This window comes from Urocitellus parryii, chromosome 1 (genome assembly GCF_045843805.1).
Source record: "Urocitellus parryii isolate mUroPar1 chromosome 1, mUroPar1.hap1, whole genome shotgun sequence".
Taxonomy (NCBI): Eukaryota; Metazoa; Chordata; class Mammalia; order Rodentia; family Sciuridae; genus Urocitellus; species Urocitellus parryii.
The window spans coordinates 146,076,087-146,083,648 of record NC_135531.1 but is presented as its reverse complement, the minus strand read 5'-3'; positions in this window follow the sequence as shown (position 1 = coordinate 146,083,648).

Genomic DNA, 7,562 nt, shown 5'->3' with positions numbered 1-7,562 from the left:
CCTGGTATGGTGATGCATGGCTGTAATACCAGCCACTTGGGAAGCTGAGGCAGGAGGATCTTGAGTTCAAAACCAGCCTCAGCAACTTAGCAAGATCCTATCTCTAAACAAAACATAAAAGGACTTCGGACGTTGCTCAGTGGTTAAACACCCTTGGATTCAATCCTTGATACCCCTCACTCCTACCCAAAAAAAGGGGGAGGGGACAATAGTAACAAGGAATAAACCCAGTGGGTACCCTGCTAAACAAGTAATTGAAGTTAACATCACTAATGACTTGACAAACCATCATGTTCCTCTTGATAGGAAGCATTAAGGACACCACTTCACTTACATTCTATTCCTATTAAAACTATATCTAACCACCAGGAAGTAGACAAACCCAAACTGAGGATAGTTCACAAAATAATGTCCCCATTTTCATCCCAAGCCTGATTAAATCAAGGATTGCACAAGCAGTTGCATTCTCAAACCTTACCACTAGATGTCACTGTGGTCCCGCAAGTTGCAAAGTTTTATAAATTCCTTTGTGGCCTGCTTCTCATTTTGACTGGGAGAGTGGGCACCTTGAGTCAATTCCAACAGATAAAGCTTCTGAGAAGCCTAAAACCAAATAATAGCAAAATAAATGGAGGAGAGGGCAGCAGACTTAGTCTTAACCTGTCTCTGACGTTCCAAACTGTGAAACTAGAGGATCCCTGCCCTGTCTCTGGGCTTTGTTTTCCAGTATATAAAATGTGGGGGTTTGAATTATCTGCTCCCATCTCTTCTTGTCCAGGCCATCTGTGACTTTAAGCTGATGTTTTCTTAACTTAAATTATTTCTGTGCTCCTTACAAGATTCTTGCCCAACCACATTGGACCCACTACTCTCTATCTATCTATCTTTGTTTTTAAGTTGACTCAGTTTTCAAAAATGTAAATAAAGAAAAAATGTTGTAGGCCGATCACAAATGGAAACCACTTCACTTGCCATAAATAGAAGGTAACCACAAAAATAAATACAATAAAAACAGTAGAGTGTAATTAAATTTGAACTAGATAGTAGTATCTGCCAAAGGCCTGGGCCTGTGACCTGCTCTTTTTTTCTCATGTTTTTTTTTTTTTTTTTTTTGTTTTTTGTTTTTTGTTTTTTTTAAAGGAGGCTTGGGGAGTGTTAAAAGAAAAGTTGCAGACAGGCCAGCTCTGGGACTTTCCTTTTGAAATAAGTAAAAGAATGGAGACTGAGAACTTTCAGTGAAGTTCAGTATTGTTGAATTCTGTGTCCATGAAACCAATCATGATGCTTTGTATACCAACTAAAACCAGACCCACTTTTATAAGCTATTCCAAGTTACATGATCCCCTTTCTCCCCCCTTCCTTCCTTCCTTCCTTCCTTCCTTCCTTCCTTCCTTCTTTCTCTCCTCTGATTCTGCTGTGCTTCTAATAGACCAGAAAGGGTGTGATTAGAAATCATGCATTATTAATCATATTCTCCAATCAATATTTAAGCTTATGTTTTATTTTTGTATCTATTTCAGTTTTGTGTTGGTTTAGCATTCCTTTACTGTTTATTTAAATTTACATTTATATTTAGTCTTCCTCACTTTAAAAATGCTCATTTCCCTTTTAACAGGGAAGATGATGCATAACTCCTGTGCTGTCAATGTTGAAGCAATTATGTGCCACCAAATGGCTTGTGATTTGGCATCTCTTCCTGATAAACGCTTATGATAGATAGAATGTGGCAGAGGTCAGGAATTCTACTGAATACAACCTGAGGGTATTCTTCAAATCGCTTGTGCTTTATCCAAATCCCTTAGGACACAATCAGAAAGCTGGTCCTCTTCAATTTTGTGCAACGCTTTCTTCTTCATTCTTCACAGAGATTTCAAGTGAAGATGTGCAAGTCTGAACCACCTAATTGCACTCTTTATGCCTTAACATTAGCTTAGCCCTTTTCTGCTTTGTATAATCTGTTATAATTACTAATTTTCTGGCCACAATTAGCATAGGGGATTCTATCGGAGCACAGACAATTTCTTAGCTACCCAAGGTTGCTAAATAATTTAAAAAGGGGAAGACAATGAATTTCCATCAAATATGCTTTGTTTTCTTAATGTCCGTGTTGCCATTAAGAGAAAATGATTGCAAGGTAAAGAAATCAGGAAATTCATAAAGATCAATACACCAATGCTTTCCCGTATTATAAAAGTTATTTTTCCATCATTTCCTTTTCTTGGAAAGGTGGATCTAATTTGCCATTAGAAGTACAAAATCAGAGAGGATAGTTTTACTGTTCAACAAAACAGAATGCATTTGTCTGGCAGGAAACACTGTTAGCTCTGCAAAAACTGTCTAGAGAGATTTTTTTTGTTTTTTTCAGAAGAAATTTTCCTTAAAAGTTTGATGATGAGCTCATGGGCACATTTTCTATATCAAATGCTATAGAACAATCTCAACCTGCACTTCTCCACCACCCCCCCCCCAAATTGAAAAGAGAATCCCAGTTTTAATCATAAGAACTAGGCTGAGATTCCAACCAGAGCAAGCAGGATATAAAATTTCATGAGATATACTACACACACCCGGTGAAAGTAAGATAAGAAGCATGATTATTTTCTGGTGAGAGGCTTACTTGAAATTTTTAAAAAATTTCTTCAGCTTTGGGCTGGGGATGTAGCTCAGTGGTAGAGTGCTTGTCTAGTAGATGTGAAGCCCTGGGTACTGGTACATTAAAAAAAAAAAAAAAAAGCAAACTTCAGATTTCGTTGAGCCCCATTTGCTCCTGATGCTGATCAGTGTTCAGAATTCCATCATTCTGTTCACGTTACAGACTCCTGCTCCCCAGTCATTCTACTCTATTGCTTTATTACGTGTTGACATCAGCCTTAACAGATGATGGCATCATTGGCAGAGGCCCCGTCCAAGGTCTTCTGAATATCACTAAGACTTTGAACCCATTTCTGGAACCATATCTCTGGGGTTGCACATTAGACTTCTATTTCATTGTTTCCCAGCGTCCAGAGCCAACCTGTCTGCTGAAGATATTGAGCCAAGTGTTGTCCGTCCAGCACGTGTGTATCTGTCGATTCCTTGCAAGAGACCTCATTGTATTTGTGCTGATCTTAGAACAACAGCATTGACAGAAGCTTTAAAGACCCCATCATCTCACTAGTGCCTGGTTGCCAGTAAGACTGGGCTCTGGGGTACAAGAGAAACACACCGACTCAGGGCCAGTGAAGACCCGTTGTTGGAAGAGGGATCCTGGTGGAAACCTGCAAGGACCAGGCTAGGAAGGCCAAGGAACTGTGTGGACTCAGGGGATCTCCCTGACAGGTGCCAACGGGTAATGTCACCCATGGTGACTCCAAGGGGATATTTAGGGAGCTTTCAACTCCCCCAGCCCTCTCAAATCCTTTGTATAGAGAGTTGAGATTTCTTACCCTCAGGCAAAACTCAGGTGGTTTAAAGTGGTTCCCCAAATCTGCCCTCAACCAGATTGCCACTTCCATCCCCTTCTACACAGAAATTAAAAGGGCTGACATGGACATGGCCAGTGTGGGAACAGCTTTGCATTGTGTCCCCAGGGACTCCTACTTCCTGTGTCAGTGTCCTGTGGGGGGTGGGGCGTCCTTGGCCAGTCTCGGGTCAGGATATCAGCACCTTCAGCCAGAGTCATTGTTAAATCAAGACTGTCACAGGAGGGGAGAGCAGCTATAGTTTGGGTCTGAATTGTCCCCCAGAGGCCCCAGTATCTAAGGCTTAGTCCCCAGCTTAGCACTACTGGAAGGTGATTGGATCTTGAAGAGGTAAGGCCTAGCAGGAAATCTTTCAGTCACTAGGGACATGCCTTCAAAGGGGATTTGCTGGACCTTGGTCTCTTCCTCTTTCTCTTGCTTGCTCTCCGCACCCTGCCATGACAGGTGCCTCCCCACAGCCCCAAAAGCAACGGACCCAACCAACCATGGGCTGAAATTTCCCAAACGGTGAGCCAAAATAAAACTTCTCTCCTTATATAGGTTGATTATCTCAGGTATTTGGACAGTAGAGGCAAGATGACTAACCCAACAGGTAATTTCCCACAAAGAAAATTCGGGGAATGCCCCCCAAAACTGTGTTCACCGACCTTACCAAGTGAGGAATAACCACTTCCAGAAGCAGGGCCTGTGTTGACTCCTCTGCTGTGGCCTCTAGTCAAGGGCTGGGGGCCTCACTTCCTGTCTTTCCTGGGGGGGAGGGGAAATTCAGCTCCCCTGGCTTTAGGGTCTGCTGATCCCAGCTCTACATTCTCCAGTTCATCCAAAGCAATTTCTGCAGGTGTTTGAAGTCAGCTTGCAGATCTCTGGCAAGTCATTGTGTCCTCCAGGCTTTCTCGGGCTCTGAACTTGCTATTTTCTCTCCCTGGAACACACTTACCCAAATCTATACAAGACTGACTCCTCGTGCTTCACTTCTCAGCCAGATATCCTCAGAGACATTGACTCCGACAAATCTATTCCAGCACCCTGACCCTCAATGCCATTCACTACCACCAGCCTGTTTTTCATATTCTCTATTACAATCTAAAATTACTCCCCCCCATTTTTTTGGGGAGGGGTATACTTTTATCTCTGTCTCTACCAACTAGAGTAGAGACCTTCTCTGTCTTTTCATAATTTTATGTAATCACTGTCTAGAATTGCGCCTTATATACTAGAGATGCTCAATAAATATTTATTGAAAACTAACAAATAGTGGGCTTTATAGAACTTTTATTTCAATATAGAATACGTATACAGAAACATGCATAAATCTATATGCACTGTTTAACAATGGTTCTCAAGTGAACGTTTGTTAATTCCCTCCCAAGGCATGATACAGAGCTGGAGCCCAGGAACTGCCCTTGCACTGCATGCATCCATTTCCGATCACAACCCCTTCTTCTCCGAGAGATAGCTATTATCTTCATTTATGTGATCATCATTGATTTGCTTTTCTTCACAGTATTACAATCTATACACTTATTCCCAAATCATACAGTTTGGTTTTCCCGGTACTTAGAACTAGATAAGAATGGAATTATACCTTTCTGCACCTTAATTATTTCACTCGGGATTATGATTTTAGACTTTTGACTTTAAGCATCATGGAGTAAAGACACTGATAAATTATATCCCCCCAAAGCAACTATTAAGCTCGACAGAGCTTCAAATATAACTATTTCAATGTTCTGGAAATTGATCCAAAGCATGCTACAAAGCATGCAATCTCTTAAACTCTGGGTAGAACAGCATCAATCTGTAACTTTGTTGCCTGGACTGTTTCCATTCCTCCCTGACCTCCAGTTCTGAGGAGTTCAACTACGTAGGCAAGGTCATGAAAACCAACGCTTGCTGCTGTCACCAGAATGGACTCCTTGATTTGGAACTTTGTTGCTCAAAGTGCAAATCTTGGTGACATGTGAACCAGAAGAGCCAGCAGCTCCACAAGGTGAGATTATGGTCCTGTTTGATACAAGGACTGGGCTGACTGGATGCCAGGGAAGTCCAGAGGTGAGAGCCATGGGTTTGATTACTTCCCCAATACCTTGGATTGACTGGAAGCTGTGCTCCTGTACAGCAGAGACCAGATGGATCCCAGGCCACTCACACCCGCCTACCCCATGGATCCTGCACCTGTGCACAGTAGAAACATCAGAGAGCCCAGCAGAAAATAAAATCTGGGGCCAATTTGAAAACATCTTGTACTTTGAATAGGTTCCATATCCACACATAGATTCATCAGCAAAGAGTAAAGGCTCAAGGGCTTGAGGCATTTGAAAATTATGTTTGGCCAATCTATTTGAATTCTAAGCTATGCAGACAGAGTGGGGAATCCCTAAGAAGCCAGACTTAAACATAAAAGCAATGACTGGGTGCAGTAGCACAAACCTTTAATTCCAGCTGCTCAGGAGGCTGAGGCAGGAGGATCACAAATTCCAGGCCAGCCTCAGCAACTTAGCATAACCCCATCTCAAAATAAAAACTAAAAAAGAGATGGGGATGTAGCTCAGTATTAAAGTGTCTTTGGGTTCAATCCCCAGTACCAATAACTAAATAAATAATAAACAATGAAAAAAAAAACAGAAAAAACAGCAATAGCTACAAACTGTGAGAAAAATAGATTTCATTGATTTAGTCCAGCTAAAATACTAAATAAAACAAATAAAAGACCATACCCATGGGAAAAAATCACAATCCACAGTGGCTGCCATTTTATTTAGTTTTGTGGTATTTAACACAGTTTCAAGGCTTGTAAGTAACCAAAAACATAACCATATTCAGGGGAATAAAGCAGTCAATAGACGATCCTATAGTATGCCCAGGTTAGGAGACAAAAAATTTCAAAGCAGATATTATTAAATATGTTCAAAGACTGAAAAAAAAACTTAAAATAATTAAGACAAAATATGATAACAATGACAATGTACAGAATCTCAAAAAAGAGATTATTAAAATAATTAGAAATTCTAAAGTTGAAAAGTACAATAATTGAAATGAATAGTTCACAAGAATTCAGTGGTTTTTAAATGGCAGGAAAAGAACTAGTAAACTAGAAAATAAACCAGTAAAAATTATGCAATCTGCAAATGAGAAGAAAAATATTAAATAGAAATGTACAGTCCCTAGAGACCTATGGGGTCACATCAAATGTACCAACTTTTGTGTAACATCAGCATCAGTCTCTTTAGATATAATAGAATCAACCTGTTGAAAATTAAATACAGACAGAAAAATCTTAAAGATGTCAAAAAAAAAAAACAGAGAAAAGCAGAAATACTGTTAATATCTGACTTCTCATTAGGAAGACTGAAGGCCAGATTCAAAAAGCTGAAACTTATAATTCTATATTAAACAATAATATTGTTTTTTTCTATTGTTGTTGTTGTTGTTTGGTACAGGGGGTTGAACTCAGGGGCACTCAATCACTGAGCCACATTCCCAGCCATATTCTGTATTTTATTTAGAGACAGGGTCTCACTGAGTTGCTTAGTGCCTCGCCATTGCTGAGGCTGCCTTTGAACTCGTGATCCTCCTGTCTCAGCCTCCCCAGCCGCTGGGATTACAGGTGTGTGCCACTGCACCTGGCAAGAATATTCTGTAAAAGTGAACACAAAATAAAAATGTTCCACAAATAACCAAGTTTGAAAGTATTAATTACTAGCAAACCTGCCTACAAGAACACAAAGGAAGTTGTCACGCTGAAAGAAAGTGGCTCTAGTCAGTAAATCCAATCCAAATGAATAAATGAAGTGTGCCAGAAATGATAAAGATGTGAAAAAATATAAAAATATCCTGAAGTTCATTTTCTAATTTTCCTCTTAATTTCTTTAAAAGGTATACTTTTGTATAAGCCACATGTACAGCACTATTTTTAAGAGTTTAAAATATATGTAGACATAAAATATATGATAATAAAAATACTACAGAAGCAAGATAAAGGAGATATATTCAAGCAATGTTTCCATAGTTCATTGGAATTAAGTTAGTATTACCCTTAAGTACACTGTGATAGAATGAAATACATATTGCAATTCCTAAGACAATCATTAAGAAAACACC